Below are 23034 nucleotides of genomic sequence, written 5' to 3' on the forward strand. Positions count from 1 at the left end.
CGGGGGGGAGGGGACGGAAAAGGAAAAAAGGAAAGAAAAGGAAAGGAAAGGAAAGGAAAGAAAAGGAAAGGAAAGGAACAGGGGCCAGTAGGATGGTTCCTTAGATAAAGTGCCGCACTGGACTTTGAAATCTGAGTTTGACTCCTAGAATCTACACAAAAATTAGGATTTGGGCACACATTTTCAATCCACTATTCACAAGAGAAAGATAGATAGGTTGATAACTGGGGTTCACTGGCCAGCTAAGCTTAGCAAAATTGACAGGTCTTAGGCCACTGAGAGAATCTCTCAAAACTCAGAGAAGACACCTAAGATTGACCTCCGGCCTCTACATGCACCCCCCATATATGTACAACTCTGTATACAGAAACATAAATATTTGCACACTCATTTGTTAAGTAAAATTAAAATAAAACGGGAGTAGGGGTAAAAGGTTGCCAAGACATATTTGTAGCAGGTTTTCAGAAGAGCAGTGTCCCTGATAAGGCAGGTTTTAAGAAAGAAGTCTACTCCCCTAGATAGTGGTGTCATTCTCACTAGAATAGGACACCCCACTTCCAGACATCCCTTTCCTTTCTCCATCCCATCCCATGTTCCCTATGCCAACATGTCCCCCTTGTATTCTTTGCTTTTCTATTGCTGGATTAATCACCATGTTCAAGGCAACTTATTTTTTTAAGTATCTAGTTGTGCCAACCTCATTTATAGACAGCACACTTTCATACTTCCTGGTCCACATTAAGAAGCCATGAAATGACCAGTGCCCACATAGTAGAATGAAGTTCAAAATGCTCTCCTGGATTAAAAGTAGTATGTCACTCAGGAATAAATCCTAGTAACCACCCAGGCTGTAAGTGAAAAGATGTTCTGTCAACAATTGGTAAAGAGCACAATAAACAATTGCAGAAGTGAACTGTCATAGAAGCAATAAATAAATTGTGGGCTTGTGATTGCAGATCACAACTTAGAATATTTACCATATCAAATATTTCTAAGACTGATCATGACTTTCTTAACCCCAGGACAGTCATTGTCCTTGAGGTATTGGAATGTGTTACTTAATAACTTGAAGGTCTGGGGTTTTTCCCTCTATCTTTTGTTTTATCTAAACTAAAGAAAAGAACTCAGGAAGGTGAGTTCAGAGTTCAAGAAAATAACCTATGTGGGCCGTGTAAGTCAGCAAAATGTTCCTATGTCCATGGTACTTTGAATAACTTTTTATGTAACTACACAATTTAACCATGAAAAACAAGTGAGAAAAGGCTGATGTTGGCCTACACCAGAAATAATTCTTCTATACTGCTCAGTTCCTTAGAGAAGTGCTGCATTTTAGGTTAAGTAAGACTTTCCAATCGCATTTATCATCAAGAAAGAAAAAGGAGGCTAGTTTTTAAAAAAATATTCTTGGCCTGAGGAATTTAGGCAGATATATGTGCTCTCTCTCTCTCTCTCTCTCTCTCTCTCTCTCTCTCTCTCTCTCTCTCTCTCTCCTCTATCTCCCACCTCTCTTTTTGTTAACTTGGGCTTTAATTGTGTGTCTATTTGGCATGAAAGACAGCAAGAGTGATTTTCTTATTAGGAAGTGATCCCAGGACAGAGATGACAAACAACAGGAAAATAAGTTGAAGAACGGAACCAAGGGAGAATTGAGACTGTTCTGTCCATAGAAAAGCTGGCTAAGAGGTGACTTAGTAATGATCTTAGAGGACCTGAAGGACAGTCATTAGGACCAGATGCTCCCCATCTGCAGAGAGGGTGGAGACACAGGAAATGACAATATAGCAGAAGAAAGTTTAAGAAGAATTTACTGGCAGTGAAGGCTGTCAAGCTTCAGACTACATTACTTCAGATGTTGTGAAATTACCTCTGGGATGTTTTACATTTGGGTTTCAAACAGGAGAGATTCAGGTCGGAGATGGCTGAGGCAAAATTTTGCATGAAGACCAGGTGAAAGGACATGTGATACTTCAATACTTTACATTGCTCTGGGATTCTATTACTGCTGTATCTTTATGTCCCCTAAAGTGTCTATTTTACAAAACACATTTTGTATTCTATTTCCCCTTAATGAAATTTCAATGTTAACGTCTCAATTATTTCTAGCTATGGAAGTTTACCATATGACATTTCCCCCCCCCCCCCCCCCCCCGCTTCGTTTGTTTGTTTGTTGCCTTCTTAGATGATTAGAAATCTTAGCTCTGCCACCCAGCCCATCCTTAGCTTACAGACTTTTCTCTCCCATTTCTATTAACCTTGTTACTTTTCAATTTTGCTTCATTTCCTGTAAAGACTTGAGATAGTGTGCAGCCTTTACATAGCATTTAGCACATTGAGTGTTTCAGACTAATTTAATAGGTAATTACTCTTCTAGAATTTACACACATCATAAAATATGAGAAAATGTAATTCCATGCAGCCACAACCCAACTTCCTGTTTTCCTCTGACCTTGACTGTGTATATGTCTTAAGAGTCACATTTGCTCTGTCTATCAAAACAGCCATTTGCTTAAGCTATTTTAAGGTAGGGACTAAGAGCTTGAGTCTAGAAATGGAGAATATCCAGCCACTCAATAAATAACTTTAGATTAAAATGATATTTTAGTTGGCTCAGTCTTTGTTTGTTCAGGACAGTGTCCATCAAATTTAAGAACATAATATGCCTGCATTTGTAAAGATATCAAAAGTTCCACTACATTGTAGCAAAAGTCTATCAGATAGCAATGTGTCTTCACTGTGCACATACAAACAACTCTTAATTTATAGGGCTGATACTCAAGACCACCTCAATCTTACATAGATCTTGCTCCCTATTATTTCTAGTCTTCTATTTTAACTTCTGTATTCCCTAACAATATGCTTATGCTAAATTCTGCATTTTGTTCAGGTGCTTTCTAAGGTTTGAATATTATCAGGTTTCCTATACAGTCAATCTATCTCTTCCTTATTTGCTGTCATTTTTCACAGTAGATTCCCTCTGTTGATTGCTTACCTTGGTCAAAGCACTGTTTGAGGGACAAATTCATTAGTCCTCTGAGCAGTTGCAAGGATAGTATTATAAGTAAAATATTTTAAAGATCAATTCTAATAGATTCTCTTCCAAGACACCCCCTTTAATCAGGTGAACTTGAGTTAGCACCTTCTTTGAATTAACATCTATTATTTTTACCTTCTATGAAGACATCATCTTTTCCTTTTCCTCCTCTACCACTTCCTCCTTCTACTTTTCTCTCCCTCTTCCTCATCTTCTTTCTTCTCCTTTTCCTCTTCTTCTTCACCCTCTTATACCCATAATAATAATTAATAATAAGGATAAGAATTGTAAAACATTAAACTTTCCTATTCTCTCATTCAATATCCACATGATTAAGCTACAACTTTTGAAATTTTGAAAGAGCTGTGGCTTCTACTACTGTGGATACTAGTACAAGTGTAAACACACAGTAAGCTCACAGTCAAGATAGAACTCTATGGTGGGTACAGAGATAGGAGGGTGTGGTTAGAAGTTAAGTTGGTATCTTTTGCTCTTGATGACTGAAAGACCTCTAAGATCTGCCCTGCAGGGCTAGCAGGCCGAATGAACCTTTCAAACATTCCATCAAGATTCTGAATAAAGTGTTTTTGACAAAAAAAATCAACAATAAACTAGTACTGAAGTGATTGATAGATAGCATTTAATTCTAGACTAAGAAAAGAATGTCTTTTGAGTTTATGGAGAGTGTCATCTTTTTTGATTTTTTTGAGTACAATGTAGTTGGTGTATATTTCACTCAATAATTTGATAACAAACTAGTCCTGGAAGTTTTACCACCCATAATACTATTTACTAATTGAAGTTTGAATGTTCTTTATTAATAATTAAAAGTCTTCCTGTATACTCCTTCATTTTTTGTGTGCACACACTGTCTCAAGCATATTGGAAACTTAAAATTCATTCAAGTTCATGTTCTTAGCATTTATTGCTTTTCACCGTTAGAACACTTTCTCTTCTTTGTTTCTCAGAACACTCTATTTTCCTTCAAGAAACACATTTTTTAATCATCAGAATTTGACCGAAATGAATTTTGGTAATCTTTGAGATTTATGTCTAGGTCACCCTTCAATCTAATTCATCCTCTTCTGGCCACCTACACTGTTGACACAGTCCCAGGGGTGAGGCAGGGTAGACTCCAAGGAAATATGGAACTTTCAGGAACTGATTAAGACAGTGGACAAATCTCCACGGCACTCTGAAACAAAATATTCTTCAGTAAGACTAGACAGATATTTCTTTCCTTCAAATACTTTAGAATTATATTTGAATGCTTCTTTCTGTTGTCAACTCAACATAAGGAATACAACATTAAGCTGTACCCATATCATAAGAGACCAACGATTCTGCTCCTACAAGTGTCTAAAGTATCACTTTTCCCTGCTAAATGCAAACATGGCTCTTAAGTCAGAACTCAGGAACCAAGCACTAACCTCCATTTATGACAGTGAAAATCACAAAGAACCTCATAACTCCCCCTCCACTACATCCCACCCCTCCTAATCCATACCTGTATCATTCTGTATGTAGTATAAACTTTAAGACTTAGATTATAAAATAAGCATTTATCTCCCATGTACGAAATTGTTTTTTCTACTGCCAATTGTGTTGTGCCTTTTGGCTTGCTGAGCTTTGTGATACACTGCCCAGACAATATGTTGCTGTTATGTTCCAATGGATTCATTTGGCTGAAAAAAAAGAGCAAAGAGAATGCATTTGCAGCAATCTGTGTTCCTTCAGTGTCAGAGAACACTATGTAACACATTTTTAATGGAAAGAATCCATTTAACATTTCATTCATTAAGCTAGGTTTGGAGAAAGCATGAATCCCTTGAAGAGTGATACATGATTGATTAAATTAATCTGCTGTCAGCTTGCTACATATGAGAGAAAGTTCTCTTTACTGTTCCAAAGATATTGTTCCTGTTCACATTGAAATGCTGCAAGAATGATCTGTGACTGTTTTAGTAAATTTAAAAATCATATCATTATGGATGGGAACAATTGGAGGGAAATGAGGGTCATATATAGTCTACACCCTGCTGCTATTGTTCCTTCATTACAAATAAAGGAGATCACCATGTTGTAACAGCAAGTGTTCATATAACAATATACCTAGTTTTGTCCAAACATGCCACAAATATTTTAATAGCCTCTAGCTTTTCTTTAAATTGTCTTTTCCATAGTCAAAACAAGCCAATGAACAAGTAATTTTGAAACCACTTGATAAAATTACAAACTTTAAAAAAAAGTAGACACTTCAGTTAGGTAACAAAATCCATGTTACAAAATCAATATATGCTACATTTCAAAGACATGGTAAGCTCTGCAGAATATCTCCCACCAGAAAATGGAAGCTTTTAACTGGCAGGATCTTCTAACAGGTAAGATCAGAATTTCATTCACTGTTTTGAGGTCAAATCTGTTCCAAGTCATGTGTTATGATACAATAGTTAATGGGGATGGTAAAGCAGCCTTTTCCTATATACTGAGTGTTAACTTGACAGTGTCTTGAATGCTAGAAGGAAAATTCCATTTTTTAATTGGGTATTTTCTTTATTTTCAAATGTATCCCCTTTCCTACATGCCCCCCCCCCAGAAACCCCCTGTCCTATCCCCACTCCCCCTGATTCTATAAGGGTTTTCCCCCACCCACTCACCCACCCACTCCTACTTTCCCATCCTGGCACTCCCCTACCCTGGGGCATCTAGCCTTCACAGGACCAAGGGCCTCTACTCCCATTGATGCCTAACAATGCCATTCTCTGCTACATATGCGTCTGGAGCCATGGGTCCCTCCATGTGTACTCTTTGGTTGGTGGTTTAGTCCCTGGGAGCTCTGGGGGTACTGGGTGGTTCATATTGTTGTTCCTCCTATGGGATTACAAACCTCTTTAGCTCCTTGGGCCCATTCTCTAGCTCCTCCTTTGGGGATCCTGTGTTCAGTTCAATGGTTAGCGTGAGCACCCACCTCTGTATTTGTCAGGCACTGGCAGAGCCACTCAGCAGACAGCTATATCAGGCTCCTGTCAGCAAGCACTTGTTGATCTCCACAATAGTGTCTGGGTTTGGTGCTTGTACATGGGATGGATCTCCAGGTAGTGCAGTCTGTGGATGGCCTTTCCTTCAGTTTTTACTCCCCAACATGCTGAAATATAACAGAATGGATGACCATTAAAAGATGGTACTGGTGATGAAGATAGTTTGGGAGCCAGAACTGGAATTTAACACATGTTCATGACAGGACAATCTGGTTTAGCATAGTTTCCATAATATTTAGAATTTGGATACACAGACAAACCGTGTTTAACAAATTTACAATTGGAGAAGGCTTTGCAAGGTGAAAGAAGATAGCACTCCACATATTCATCGCTGGTTTCACAAATAAGCCACCCGCAGTGCTACAAAGCTCTTCGCGTTTCTCTGCCACACTGGTCAGTCATTTCAGTCTTGAAAAAACTACCATCTAGGACCTCAAGCTCCCTGCACATCACCCGCAACCTTGTGGGTGGAAGAGACTTCTGAGTACCTCATTTGAGTTGGCAGTATGGTTTTCTGGTTTCATTTAAGCATGTCTTCTTGATTTGACATGTGTCCTGGTGGGTTGGGGATACCATCCAATGTCACTTGGGACTTGCAGCTTTTAGTTCCTCTTGAGTTCAAATTCTGGGAGCATGTGGCAATGTCTGTTTCTGTTGAACTCCTCTCAGACATTGATGCTACACCCTTCCTGTCTGGGATCCATAATCATCATCTTCCTCCTCCTCCTCTTCTTCTTTTTTCTCCTCCTCCTCTTCTTCTTCCTCCTCCTCTTCTTCCTCCTCCTCGTCCTCATCTTCATCCTCCTTCTCTTCCTTCTTCCTCCGTCTCCTCCTCTTTCACTCTTCTTCTTCTCTCTCATTTTCTTTTCTTTCTTTTTTTAACTTTAATAACTAAACTCACAACAGGCAAATTTCTATCCTGAAGATTTTTGTCCTCAATATTAATTTATCTAAGTTATTTCTAAAGAAGACACTGTAAGTTTCTTCTCTACTGCTAATCACTTCTGGTTCACACAAATCTCCGGATTGTACACTGGCTGCTTTATACATCAGTTGAATCCTGTTTTGCAATTGCTGAAGTTATAGCCTCTTTAAGTGAGTACCAGTATCTGAATTTGTATATGCAGATGGTGATAAATCTCAATAGAAGTTTGAGAAGAACTATTATGTACGTGTCACTGTAAGCTTGAGAAGAAATGTGTGTACATGTCTCTGTAGGCTTGAACTGTTTGTACGTGTCTCTGTAGGGTTAAGAAGAACTGTATGGACGTGTCTATGTAGGCTTGAGAACTGTTTGTACGTGTCTCTGTAGGATTGAGAAGAAATGTATGTACGTGTCTCTGTAGGCTTGAGAACTGTATGTACGTGTCACTGTAGGCTTCTGCTGAGATAAGGGATTCTCTTGCACAAAACTGAAGTCCTCATCAGTGAGATCATATGGTTCTGGCTTGATAGTAATCACATCTTCAAAGTCTGCTGATTCCCTCAGAGGTTTTACTGTTGACATTAGCTGGGTTTGAAACTGCAGCATCATAAGTCTGACGTCAGTAGATTTCTGCTCCTGTGAACTTGTGGAAACTCTGGAATCTCTCTCTCTTTTTTCTGGTCTACAGTTTGAAAGTGCAGAGGGAAGAACTGCAGCTTCATGTATTGTCTTATCTTCTAGACTAAAACCTGTCTTGTTTGAAAGCATTTTACTATCAAAGCTTTAGAATAGAAAGCTCAGTTGTAACAGACTGAAGGTGGTATAATACACCCACATAAGCTTCTAATTCATGCAATGTCCCTTTAATGCCACTCCTGATTTTACTGTCAGTTTACAGGCCCAGTGACAGACAGACAGGATAGCACTGTGTCACACTTTGGTTACCTGAAGGGTTGCTACCCAGAAGCCTGCTTTCTGCCACAATTCCTACCCTGCATTTCACTGTAGATATAATATTTTAAATCTTTGCCTTGACCTTCTGTAGTAATGGACTGTAACATATAGTTGCAAACCATTTAATCCATTTCTTCCTCTTTTGCTTTTTATAAGAGGATTCAGGACAACAAACATGAAAGTAGAACACATAGTGGTGAATTAGGGCCTCTTAATGGCTATATACATGGGCCCTTTTTAAATACATCCTGATATTCTAGTCAAAAATTGAAAAAGTCATATGTACTCCTTGGTTGGTGGCTTAGTCCCTGGGAGCTCTGGGGGATCTGATTGGTTAATATTGTTGTTCTTCCTATGGGGTTGCAAACCCCTTCAGCTCCTTCAGTCCTTTCTCTAACTCCTCCATTGGGAACCCTGTACTCAGTGCAATGGTTGGCTGCAAGCATCCGGCTCTATATTATAGGTCAGGTTCTGGCCTCTCAGAAGACAACTATATCAGGCTCTTTTCAGCAAGTTTTTCTTAGCATCCACAATAGAGTTATTAGAGTTTGGTGACTGTCTCTAGGATGGATCCCCAGGTGGTACAGGCTCTGGATGGCCTTTCCTTCAGTCTCTGCTATGCACTTTGTTTTCATATTTGCTCCCGTGAGTATTTTGTTCTCCTTTCTAAGAAGAACTGAAGCACCCACATGTTGGTCTTCTTCTTGAGCTTCATTCATTCTGTGAATTGTATCTTGGGTATTCAATGCTTCTGGGCTAATATCCATTTATCAGTGAGTGCATACCATGTATGTTCTTTTGTGATTGTGTTACCTCACTCAGGATGATATTTTCTCGTTCCATTCATTTCCCTAAAAATTTCATGAATTCATCATTTTTAATAGCCAAGTAGCACTCCATTGTGTAAATGTACCACATTTTCTGTATCCATTCTTTTTTTTGAAGGATAGCTGAGTTCTTTACAGCTTCTGGATATTATACATAAGGCTGCTATGAACACAGTGGAGCATGTGTCCTTGTTATACATTGGAGAATCTTTTGGAATACACATGGCTATGGCTGCATATGTAACAGAAGACAGCCATGTCAGACATTAATGGGAGAAGTGGTCCTTGGTCCAATGAAGGTTTGATAGATGCCCCAGTATAGGAGAATTGAGGGCAGCAAGGTAGGAGTGGGTGGATGAGTGGGTGGGTGGAGGAACACCCTCATAGAAGCAGAGGGAGGGGGATAGGAGAGGGGGTTTCCAGGAGAGGGGGATACCAGGTAAGAGAATAACACTTGAAACGTAAATAAATTAAAATAAAATAAAGAAAAGAAAAAAGAAAAAAATTAAATAGATAGATAGATAGATAGGACTTGATGAATAGTGACAGAGGCATATAAAGCTAGTTATATAATGATTGTTGGTCTCATATCTTCACTGATCTTCCCTCTGCTGAGAGAGACACAGACAAGAACAATTCCTGGCATTCCAGTTGACCCTGGTCCCTCCTGCTAATGTGTACTGAGGCTGAGGCCTGGCTGTTTCTCCTAGGTAGTGCCACTGTTGCTGATCTGTGTTTGCTATCCCAACTCTACCAAACTGGACTGCTGATATATCCATCCATAAAATTTTTACAAGTGGATGGAGCTGCCACTGATGACTCCGGTAAACTGAACTGCAGAAAGAACCATTTCTAAACAGGTCCACTTCTCTGTATTCTTTCTTTCCCACTATCTCTGGTGGGTGGTGGATTAAAAGGGAAGTTGAAGTGTTTAAGAACCATCATTAAAAGAAAGATTTGAAGCTGGGTGGTGGTGGCACATGCCTGTAATCCCAGCACTTGGGAGGCAGAGGCAGGTGGATTTCTAAGTTCAAGGCCAGCCTGGTCTACAGAGTAAGTTCCAGGACAGCCAGGGCTACAGAGAGAAATCCTGTCTCGAAAAAAACAAAAAAAAAATATTTGAGAAAAATTAATGTTACACAGAACTACCATGTCTATTCACTAAAAATACCAAGTTCTTCCAGATTCCAAACTCTGGTGACTCCTCTTTATAAAGCCAGAAGTTTAAATGTTCATGGTTTTTCTTTAATCTACTATTAATTAAAATTTCATATTTAAAAAAAATTGAAAAGGCTGCTGTGGTTGTCAATTTTAATTGTCAATTTGATTGGATTTAGAATTGACTGTGGCCACTGAAACTAATAGAAAAGAAACTGGGGAAGACCCTTGAGGACATGGGCACAGGGGAAAAGTTCCTGAACAGATCACCAATAGCTTATGCTTTAAGATCAAGAATTGACAAATGGAACCTCATAAAATTACAAAGTTTCTGTAAGGCAAAGGACACTGTTAAAAGGACAAAAATAGCAACCATCAAATTGGGAAAGGATATTCACCAACCCTACATCTGATAGAGGGCTAATATCCAATATATACAAAGAACTCAAGAAGTTAGACCCCAGGGAACCAAATAACCCTATTAAAAATGGGGTACAGATCTAAACAAAGAATTTTCACCTGAAGAAATTCAGATGGCCAAGAGGCACCTTAAGAAGTGCTCAACATCATTAGTCATTAGGGAAATGCAAATCAAAACAACCCTGAGATTTCACCTTACACCAGTCAGAATGGCTAAGGTCAAAAACTCAGGAGACAGCAGGTGTTGGAGAGGATGTGGAGAAAGAGGAACACTCCTCCACTGCTGGTGGGGCTGTAAGATGGTACAACCACTGTGGAAATCAGTCTGGAGGTTCCTCAGAAAACTGGACATGAGACTTCCAGAGAACCCTGCTATACCTCTCCTGGGCATATACCCAAAGGATTCCCCGGCATGCAATAAAGACACATGCTCCATTATGTTCATAGCAGCCTTATTTATAATAGCCAGAAGCTGGAAAGAACCCAGATGCCCCTTAAAGGAGGAATAGATAGAGAAAATGTGGTATATTTACACAAGGAATACTACTCAGCAATTAGAAACAATGAATTCACAAGATTTTTAGGCAAATGGTTTGATCTGGAAAATATCATCCTAAGTGAGGTAACCCAATCGCAAAAGAATACACATGGAATGCAATCTCTGATAAGTGGATATTAATTAGCCCAGAAGCCCTGAATACCCAAGGCACAAATTGCATAACAAATGACTCCCATGAAGAAGTATGGAGAGGGTCGTTATCCTGGAAAGGATTGATCTAATATTGGAAGGGAATATAAGGACAGAGAAAAAGGAGGGAGGTGATTGGAGAAGGGATGGAGAGAAGAAGGTTTATGGGACATATGGGGAGGGGGGATCTGGGAAAGGGGAAATCATTTGGAATGTAAACAAAAAATATAGAAAAAAAACAGTAGAGATAATCTGAAAAAAAAAAGAATTGACTGTGGCAAAAATTAGTGATAACTTTGGGTTTCCAGAAAGGAAATAGTCTTCCCCCAAGGAAGAGCACACAAATTATTTGTCCAGAAACAAAAGTTAGCCCTGAAAACATATATATATATATATATAAGTAACATTATACAAAATGAGCTGGATATATTTAGGGCTATATTTTTATATACATATACATATGTATATGAATGCAATAACATGGAAAAAAGCCATGAATTTGAAAAGCATCAAGGAGTGAAAGTATTCAAAGCAGGGATGAGGAAGAGAGAAATAATCATTATCTCAAAAATAAGAAATGATACTATCACCCTGTGACCCCATTACACATACCCCTGTGTGTGTGTGTGTGTGTGTGTGTGTGTGTGTGTGTGTGTGGTATGTGTCCTTTTATCCTACTTAAAAAACAGAATCTTGCATTGTTTTTTCTCCTACAATTAGGGAGAATGAAGAAAATCTGCTACATATTTTAAGGATGGATTTTTAAAACACTTGACCTTTAAAAAAAACTGCATCCATCATAGTACCATTTAACATTACTTATTTTATGAAAAGGACAAATAACAAGAAGTTTTATTTTATTTTGAAAGATTATACAAGATTAAATTTCATTATAAATTATTTATTGAGTGACTGAAATAAAAATATTGATTCACCATCTCAGCATATATTTACTGAAATGGATTTAGTTTTATCAAATCTTTATAGTTTTCTTAAAATGAATTTTTGTTTCTCTGACCAATCATGAACTAAAAATAATATAAAAATAGTAGTAATTTGTCACAACTTCAAACATACACAAACACACACACACACACATACACAAGTCCACAGTACATAGAAAGATTATGTAACAAAAACAGAAATCACACAAATAATTGATATTTCATTTTAGATGTAGTTTCAAACAGTTTCAACACAGCTAGCATTATTTTGATGGCAAGTCACAGCTCATAGTAGGTTTATGCCTTTGTAATGTCTATAATGTTTTTAACATAAATATCTTTTTAAAATAAATATTCCAAAAGACACTCAAGTTATAAAAAACATAAAGGCAAAGATTCTTAACCTTGTATGAACAAATAGGATAAAAATGATTTCTTGTGTTGACAATTCTTTCTTCAGTCCTTTTTCAGGATTCCATTGGTTCAAGTTTTAGCACTTTCCCGAGCATGTAGTGATCAATTCCATGGCACAGAAAAGAGAACACATTATATATCAATTATATATGTACAAAAGCCTGGCTTGTCCCATCCAAAAATCCACTGCAGTTCCCCAAGCCAAGTGCTAAAGTCATTTCATGTCTTAAATGATAAAACCAAGCATCACCATGTGCTTTATTTTCATTATTTTTTGCAAAGAAACTTTTCTAATTAATCTCTCTTACTGAGACAATTATATAGTCACATTTATTTAAGTGTAAGAAATAATGCATGAAGAATGATTCATTAAGTAAAAGTGCTTGCTAAGCAAATCTGATAATTTGAGTACAATTCTTGGAGCCCAGAGTAGAACAGAACAGGCTCAGAAAGATGGACCCTGAACCAACCATTTGCCTAAGGATTTCATGAATTCATTGTTTTTAATTGCTGAGTAGTATTCCATTGCATAAATATAACACATTTTCTGTATCCATTCCTCCATTGAGGGACATCTGGGTTCTTTCCAGCTTCTGGCTATTATAAATAGGGCTGCTATGAACAAACTCTGAATACCCAAGACACAATTCACATATCAAATGACTCCCAAGAGGAGGAAAGAGAGGTCCCTGGTCCTGAAAATGCTTGTTTCAGCATTGTAGGGGAGCACCAGGACAGAGAAGTAGGAGGGGGTTGATAGGAGAATAGGTGGAGAGAAGACAGCTTTGGGAACTTATGGGGAGGGGGAAACCAGGAAAGGGAAAATAATATTGAATGTAAACAAAGAATATTGAAAAATTAGAAATAAAAAAAGAAAGATGGACCCTGACAGTTACATATGTGCCATGGCTTGCATACTATAGCACCACATATCCTTATTCTTGTACATACACACATCATACACATTAAATACAAGCTCACATATATTAATGAGTAAAGTATAAATATAGATCAAAATTCTTTAAATAAAGACAATATTAATACTGAATGACATTATGTACTTTCTATTCAGATTCCTGTACAGGTGAAACTTTTCCACAACTGTCCTTCAATATGTCACCCAGCATACTACTAATACTGATGGAGTATTATGACACAATCAGGTATCTACTGAGAAGGCTTGTTCATGTTCCTTTTTATAGCAACCGACAGCAAAGTTCTTTCAATTCCATCTCCTCACCATTCCCTAGAAATCTCTAAATTGCAATCTATTTCCGTAATTATATCATATTGACAATGTTAACAATGTTTAATCTTTGGGACTAGCTTACATTCATTCTACTTCCCTGGTAAGCCATGCACATTACGATATCCATTAATCACCAGCTCATTCTTCTGTTGTTAGTAGTTTATATTAGTATGTGGTATGTGTGCACCAATGCTTATATAAACATTATCAATTGAGAGCTATCTAGGATGTTTCCAGATTTGGATCACTATAAATAAAGCCAATATAAGCATATACTGTCAAATATTTATATACGAGAATACAGTTTATCGTGAGAATACTCCTTTATAAATGCTCAGGTGTATCACTCATCAGTTATATAGTTTATATTCTTTGAGAATTTTATATACACATACAATGAAATATGATCCTAGCTACTCTTCACAATTCTTTAACTCTCCATAGCTCAGTCAACATGCCCTTCTCCTAGCTCCTTTATTATTTTGATAACACACTAAAGCCAGTTACTGATGACCTTATATTCATGGGTATAGATTCCCCCTACTGAAGTGTAAGAAACCTACAAATGACCACATCTTCAAAGAAGAATGTTCCCCCCCCCCCATTCCCCAGCATCTATCAACTTAAAACAGCTCTTCAGTGTATGGTTTGCCCTGGACATCATCTCTCTCATCTATGCCAGGATTTTATCTGGCTTGAACTTGTATATGTCTTATGTAGGTAACTACGGCTATATGAATTGGTAAATACAATAGCCATGTAATAGCCACAAGATAAAATTTTGTAGCTCTCCTCCCCATCCTCTGGCTCTTATATTCTTTCTGCACTCCCTTCCACCATGACCCTTGATAGTGGTGTTAGGATTGATATAGATGCTCCACTTGAGGCCAAGAAGTCTCTTACTTGCAACATTTTCATCAGCTATGCGTTTCTACATTGATTGCTGCCAACTGAAAAAAAAGAAAAAGAAAACAGAATTTCTATAACCAAAGTTGAGAACAGTCCACATCTATAAATATTTAGAAGGTAATTTTAGAGCATGGGTAATTAGTAAAATAATAGTAGGTTATGGCCTATGACTTCCTCAGACATGGACTTTTGAGGATCGCCATAGTACCAAGCTTAAAATTCCCTCCTGTGGAATAGGCCTAAAATCTAATTAGAAAGTGAATTGGTTACTCCGATATTAGTTAAGCCACCATTTCACCAGTAAGTATATCTTACCTGGCAAATTGGTATGGTAGCATGCCGGGTTCATAGCTGGGTAAGGCTATGATCTCTTTTCCACAGAGGCTCCATAGTACCTTCTGGCACTATGAGAGCTAACTAGCAGGAAGAAAACTTCCTGGTCAATTTGAAGTTTCTTTTTCTTTTTTTTTTCTTTTTTCTTTTCTTTACTTTTTTTTTCTTTTTTCTTTTTTTCTCGAGACAGGGTTTCTCTGTGTAGCCCTGGCTGTCCTGGCACTCACTCTGTAGACCAGGCTGGCCTCGAACTCAGAAATCCGCCCGCCTTTGCCTCCCAAGTGCTGGGATTACAGGCGTGTGCCACCACTGCCCGGCTGAGGTATATTTTTCAATGCCCTGCAGCCAGTGTGCAGTGTGCTGAGGAATACCTTCTGACCATTTAGTCTTGGTGGATAACAAGAGCAATGGCAGTAACCTGTGTTGTTTGAAAATCTCTGGGATCTTTCTAAGCAATGACTCCTAAGGAAGTATTCTTTCATACTGTTGCCATGACAAACACCATGGCCAAAAGTAACGTAGAGGAAGAAGGAATTTATTTGGCTTTTCGGTTCTAGGTCACAGTCCATTGTTGAGAGACTTCAGAGCAAGTATTTAAATCAGAAATCATGAGGAGTGCTGTGTCTGCTTGATCTCTAGCCTGTTGCTTTCTTTCTGATATCAATACACATTCAAAATGGAACACACATTTCAAAGCTAATATCTAAAATGTGACAAAACATGTGACCTTTATCTTTCTGGATCTGGGTTGCCTTAGTCAGAATGATTATTTCCAGCTCCATTCATATACATGCATGATTTTTTTCTTAATAACAAAATAATATTGAATTGTGTAAATGTACCTCATTTTCATTATCTAATCACCTATGGGTAGACATTTAGTCTATTTTCCTACATATTGCAAATTGTAAAGCATTAAACATGGAAATAATGTCTTATCTTAAAACTCCCACTGCTGGAGTACATTCTCCATTAAACCTAAACAATCCTCAAAAAAGCACCAACGAGTAGGGACTAAGTATTGAAGTACTCAAGACTATGGGGGCATTGCTCATGAAATCCACTGCAGTTGAAAACAGGAGAGCTTTCCATAGTTTCCTTGAGTGATCCGTGTTCATTAAGAGGAGTCTACAAAAATATTTGTCATTTTCTTAATGGCATTAGACTCCTGAGATTCCACTTACAGACTTCTCTGAGGCAAGCACAATGGGGTCAATGTCTGAAATATGGGGAAACATATTCCCCTTTACCTAATGATCTCTTCAGCCAAAGGAAATCTCTATCACTTGAACATCTGTTTCTCTGAAGGGACCTGATTAAGATTATTGCTATAAATCTTGGGAAATTGCTTCAATATTAGACTCTGCTTGACATGACATTGTAGGGCTACTCTACTCAAATTACAGGAAATGTAAGATGAATAGCCTTTTCAATAATTATATTGCAACAAATAATGTGTAACTATATGGTGCTTGTAAAAACTGAATTATGATTTCATATTTTTCATTTTCTTCCACTAGTAACAGTATATCAGAAAGACTGTAATGTACTAACACATAATGCCTCAGTGACCACATATTTATTTACTAATAACCAGGTAGGATATATTTTTCTTAAATAATATTTAATAAGTCATATAGTAATTTCATTATTTTTGCTATATATTATGTGAAGTAAGCATCCCATTAAAAAATCAAATGCCTTTAAGGTTGCCATTATTATTGATTTTGTTATTATAGCTTTTTATTAAAATTTACATCACATTAAAGTTATTTTCTTATACAAAGTAAAAGCATAAAAGTATATTATCATTTTCCTTTTGTGTCCAGATATGTGCTTTGAAAATTTTAGAGGTGCTCATTTATAATACGAGGGAAAATTGTCATCAAAATTTTTGTGTCAAGAAAAATGTCACCAGTTTTAAAGATTTTTGTTAAGTTTTCATCCTTTTCATTAAAAGTAACTGTTACATCCCACAGAATGATTAAAACTTGCCTGATTTGTTTTTATGTAAAGGTTTGTATCATATGACATATTTTCATCAGGTTTTTTCTCCCCTTACTCTCCCCGACTCCTCCCTAGATTCTTACTCACTAACTTTATGTTGTTTCTCTCTTTCTCTTTAAAATAAATAGAATACAAAAAGTCAAACCAATAAGAAAAAAATTGCAAAACAAAAGAGAAATAAACAAAAGCAGCTCCGCCCCCACACAATGAAATTTACTTTGAGTGGCCAACTACACGTGTGCATGAAGCCTGCCCTAGTGTGGTTGTTATAGCCTTTACGCCTCTATTAAACAGAACTGCTTTTCCCTTTGCCTGCAAGTCCCAATTTTAATAGCTCCTTAGTTAGGGCTGGAATATTACACTTTCATTCCTGTGATTCTATGTGGCACAGAGGCTGTACTACCTGGTCTTTTGCAAAGAAGTATATGCTACTCATTGGGACTACTCAGAATTGTCCTTATATACCTGTATTTATGGCTAACCCATTGGGATCAGATATCCTATTAGGGGCTCAGCTCTGATAAGAATTCATTCTCTCAAGAGGAACACTCCTCCACTGCTGGTGGGGTTGCAAATTGGTACAACCACTCTGGAAAGCAGTCTGGCGGTTCCTCCGAAAACTGGGCACCTCACTTCCAGAAGATCCTGCTATACCACTCCTGGGCATATACCCAGAGGATTCCCCACCATGTAATAAGGATACATGCTCTACTATGTTCATAGCAGCCCTATTTATAATTGCCAGATGCTGGAAAGAACCCAGGTATCCCTCAACAGAAGAGTGGATGCAAAAAATGTGGTATATCTACACAATGGAGTACTATTCAGCCATTAGAAACAATGAATTCATGAAATTCTTAGGCAAATGGATGGAGCTAGAGAACATCATATTAAGTGAGGTAACCCAGACTCAAAAGGTGAATCATGGTATGCACTCACTAATAAGTGGTTATTAACCTAGAAAACTGGAATACCCAAAACATAATCCACACATCAAACGAGATACAAGAAGAAAGCAGGAGTGGTCCCTGGTTCTGGAAAGACTCAGTGAAACAGTATTTGGCAAAACCAGAACGGGGAACTGGGAAGGGGTGGGAGGGAGGACAGGGGAAGAGAAGGGGGCTTACGGGACTTTCGGGGAGTGGGGGGGGCTAGAAAAGGGGAAATCATTTGAAATGTAAACAAATTATATCGAATAAAAAAATAACAATAAAGTGGGGAAAAAAAAGAATTCATTTTCTCTCCTTCAGAAACCATTAGCAGCCTCTAACTCTTCATCTATGGGTGAAGTCTCATGAAATTTCCTTATATGTTTGTTTGTATATTGGTAACAATAATTATAGTAGAAGTGAGTGGGTGTAGGGAGCATTGGAGAAATGAAGAATGTAACTATAGTGTAGTGATGTATGAAATTCCTCAAGACTAAAAAAAAAAAAAAAAAGAAGAAAATAGGGTACAATATATTGCCATCAGGAACTGACTTTACATTCAGGAACCAGCTTTACAGTCACAGGTCATCTCCACATCTAGTGATGATAGTGATGTCACCCATGCATCTGTTGCCATAACAATAGTCATATGTTCCCAGAGTCCACCTTTACCTGCTCCAGCAGTGCAACCAGTTATGTCACAGCCCAAATGAAAGGCAGACCCCTCCTGACCTTCAATGTTTTTTCCCTCTTCGTCTTCATTGTCCCTTTTGCCTTTTTCCTCCCACAATAAACCCCCCTCCCTGGTTTGCTGGAATCTGTCTGGATGAGCCACGATTCTAACATAACACAAATAAGCAGTTTCTATCATATTCTGATGCTCAGATTCCTCATCTGATATCAAAACTGATCATTTAATCAAAACTATGAGTCAATTTTTCTACCATTAGTGACCCAAACCAGAAGATGTCTATAATCACAAAAAGAATAAACAGTGAAACATAAACCAATAAACACAAACACTGCATTCATGTTTTCTCAGTAAAATTAAACACCAAACCATAATATATTGATAATTGAAAAACAAATTTAGTATAAACAAGTCACAATGAATCTAAAATGTATTGAAGACCGTCAGATTTCTCTTCAGATTATGGAGTCTTGCCATTGTTTTCCTTATCCTTTTGGTCTTCTAAATAGTTTAATAGTTTATACTGGAGACACTAGGGTAAAGAGGTGGAGGATCCAAAGGAGACACCCATGTCTGATATAAAGAGCATGCCTGGGAGTAGTTAGCTAAAGCAAAATGGACTGGCTCTGACTCTGTTGCCTATCTTTGGATTCCTTTCCCCAAGCTGGGCTACATTGTCTGGCCTCACATGGGAGAGGATGTGCTTATTCTTGAAGTGCTTAGGAGTTGATATGCCAAGGCAGGTTGGTACCTTTGGAGAGGGAGGAGGGGTACCTCTTCTCTGAAGAGAAAGGGATGGAAGATCTGGGTAGAGGTATGAGGATGAGATTGGAAGGAGAGATAGGAGGGTGCTTGTGATCAGGATGTAAATACATAATAAAGATTAAAGGTACTCCTTGTCTTTATGTGTGCCTGCCTATGTGTGTGCGCGCGCTTCTATGCTAAGATGCTTTTTTCCTCTGTTTTTATGTTTAATGCCTTAATGTGATTTTGTTTGTTTGTTTGACCTTTGGGGCCTCAGTGATTGTTGAGAGAGAGAGGTGGGGGGAGAGGGAGGGAGGGAGGGAGGAAGGAAGAACTCTTCTGTGGATAGGGAAGTGGGAAGGTTCTGGGAGAAGTTCAGAAAGGGGGAAGAATATTGGCTGTTTAGTTTTGTCCATATGTGCATGTGTTTAGGACTGACTATCTGTGATTGGATAACTTATGAGAGCTCATCTGATTCTATCACCTCAGCACCTGTTGTCAGCATAAAACTCTTCATCTTTTGGAGATGTCTTTAAAATAAATAATGAGCCTTTAAAGTGCTCTTAGGTGAACTAAGAGATAGCAAAAGTGTGTGTGTGTGTGTGTGTGTGTGTGTGTGTGTGTGTGTGTGTGTGTGTGTGTGTGTTTAAATTGAATAATTTATTAAACATGAAATATCATTAATGTATTATTGTACAAAAAAGCAATTAGAAAATATATCAGCCATGAAAGGGGGAATTATTTGTTTAGGGAGTAAAATAATCCTTCAAATGTGTCAAAGGATAGTTTCTAGAAAAGTTTCTCAATTTTCTTAGCATGTGATATACAAAGTAATTTTTAATTACCCTACATAGCCTTTGATCTCCTATATGTGCTTAATATATGGAACTATGCTGAAAGATGGATTACAACAGAATATAATTCTAAATGACATGTGTCTCTAAGTTATGATATACATTATATATTATGTCTGGGGAAGCACTTCTTTTATGCTGTGTTTTTAAATATTTGAATCATAAAGATCTTAACACATTGCTCTTTCTGAGCCCAGGAAGGTAAGTAAAAACTACATATACTGCCAAAAGATCATTTTCAAAATAAAAGGGATTTAAAACAGGTTTCTTCTACCTTTCTAAGGTATTTGGCTAGCCCACAAATTGACTTAACATAATGTAGATTAAAAGGAGAAAAATTAATTTCATTTATTCACATGGGAATGTCACAAAATATAAAGACTCAAGGAAGGGTTGAATGACTTTAACTTATATTGTGTCCTAGGCTACAAGGGAATAGAGCCTTTGGGATTCTAGAGGAATGTGGTGACCTGTTATGGGAGAATGAAGGGAGGAAATATATGGAACATAAAGTTGTTATTGTTATGCAGATTAAGAGGCTCCCAGGGGATAGAAGTTGCCTAGAAACAGTTCTTAGAAGACAAAGAGATATAGCTACAGTATTAAGCTTCAGTCTCCTTTCCTGTGATTCAAGTTAATTTTCATTGATCTAGAGGATTCCCAGGGAGGGAATTCATGAGAATGCAGTTCTTTTTGGAAGATCCCTCTTTAGGCAACTGAGAGAAGCTCAGAAAATTCTCTCAATGCATTCTACTTTCCTTGAGTGCTCTGGGTTCCAAAAAAATCAGCATATTAAAGCACCGGATTATTGAGTATCATTCACAAAACATCAAAAAGAAGATAAATTTATGCTTTTATTCAGATATTATGTATCATATGAGCAAACAAGAAAAATGTTCCAGACCTCAGTTTCCCCTCCCTGCACCACCCCAGTCCCTTTTCTCTATCTCCTCTCTCCCCCAGATCAACTCTTCCTCGATTTCCAGAGAATACATGTTTTTTAAGGATTAAAGAAACATTGGATTCCAAATAGAGAGACTGTGTAAATAATGCAGCACCAAAGTGCAATCATGACACATGTGTAACCCCATGCTGGATAATCTGAAAGCTGGAAACTCTGAGATACCAATAGCATACTCAGACTACTTTTAGTCTGTCAGTCTCTGCTCCCAACAATAATTCTTTAAATACCAAATACAGGTAGAGTCCTCATCCCTCAGCAAGGAAATTGTTCTTTGAACAGATTACAGACTGTTACATAAAACCACAACCAATCAAAGTACAGAGTTGTGGAGCCCAGTCTCAGTGGACACATCTACAAAACACTCCCACACCTAAGGCTCAAGGATCATTTTATAAGAGAGTGTGGTAAGATTGTAAGAGCCTGAAGGACAGGGAGTTTGCTGTGAGATTATGTCTCCCAAGGATCCATAAAGCCTCACCAACCTGACAGTGCAAACATGAGATAAGCAAGGACAGTAACAATAGGCGGGCTAATGTGCACGGGGAAAGCCCTCGAGGCCTCAACTCAATACACTGAACTGCAGGCAACTAAGGAGTGCTGAGAGCAGGAGAAATGGTCTTCCCCAGGGAAGGGCACACCAACCGGTTAGCCAATAGCCAGTGGTCGGCCCTGAAAACATATATACTTGTAACATTTTATAGACTGAGCAGGTTGTATTTATGTATTTAGAATGATGTGTGTGTGTATGTGCATATGTAACAATCATTAATTTTCAAAAAGTGGCCAGGAATTTGAAAAAGACAAGGAGGAGTATATGAGAGGGTTTCAAAGGAAGAACGTCTCAAAAAATAAACGAAATATTTTAAAAGTCTGGACACGTCTGAATTATGGTGATTAATAATGTAACTCTCAGTTATAATCTGTAGGGTCTGAGCGCCTGAGAATTCAGGGCACTGCTGGTTCATGTGGTGTAAATCCTCCAGTCCAAAGGCCAACGAGGCTGGAATTCTGTTATTCCAGGAAGGAGAAAATCTCTTCCAGATAAGAAAGACAGAAAGAGAGGGGGTAGAGGGAAAAACAAATTCCTTTATTTGCTTTATCTTTGCCCTGAATTGTTTGGATGGTAATCATTCACACTGGGGACAGATCTTCCCACTGTGTCCACTGAGATTTCCATCTGCCCTCTTCTTGGAAGACTCTTACTCTGGCAATTTCGTAGTTCTGTCAAACTAACCCTTAAACTTCAGCCTCACAGAGCCAAAACAGTTTTTCTAGGTTGGGAGAGGCAGTCAAATCTCTACCAGAGAAGGTAGATTTGCGTACTAGTTCTATATCATTTGCAAGTAGTTGCAAAATAACTCGGAAAATTAGCTGACGTAGGATCAGAAAAAGCTATAGATTTTTCAAACAACAGCAAGAACAAAACAATACTGTCTTTTAGATTCAAAATCAATCATGTAGAAAGGTTAGATTGTTCACAAAATTAGTTTTGTTTCATTAGATTTGATATTATTATTCAGTAGGTGAGGAAAGTATGTTAGTTTGTACCATAGGCCTTCTTTTTATTTTTTTAAATACATTTTTAATAAAAAAGGAAAAACACTACTTTCCTCCACCCTTTACTACCTAGAGCACCTCCCAGGTACCCTTCCACAGTCCCTCCTATTACTTTGGGCTAGAGTAGTTCTCAGATGGAACTTGGGCTGACATACCCAGAATTTTCTCAAACTGGCCACCTTTTTTATTCATTCTTATTCGCACACATACATACAAATACAACTTGCTCTCTCCGTTTTTTTCATATTCAATAAAAAATAAAGTGGCTTATCCCTTACGCTCAGCAGTAGTTAGTTGTCTATATTTCTTTGTTCGAGAGTGTGACACTGTGAAACATTCCTGCTGCCATGTTAGCATGGTATTGATAATGCCATTGTTCTGGTCTTGCTTATGTAGCC

At 37.8% G+C, this 23034-nt stretch overlaps 1 protein-coding gene and 1 pseudogene across 1 annotated transcript in view; one reads left to right on the top strand and one right to left on the bottom strand.

Annotated features, from left to right (window-relative positions):
* LOC127675443 (zinc finger protein ZPR1-like) overlaps positions 1 to 7762 on the bottom strand; it is a 192978-nt pseudogene extending 185216 nt beyond the window's left edge.
* Il1rapl2 (interleukin 1 receptor accessory protein like 2) overlaps positions 1 to 23034 on the top strand; it is a 690466-nt gene that overhangs the window by 578168 nt on the left and 89264 nt on the right. The gene's annotated exons all lie outside the window — the stretch shown is intronic.

This window comes from Apodemus sylvaticus, chromosome X (assembly GCF_947179515.1).
Source record: "Apodemus sylvaticus chromosome X, mApoSyl1.1, whole genome shotgun sequence".
Classification (NCBI taxonomy): Eukaryota; Metazoa; Chordata; class Mammalia; order Rodentia; family Muridae; genus Apodemus; species Apodemus sylvaticus.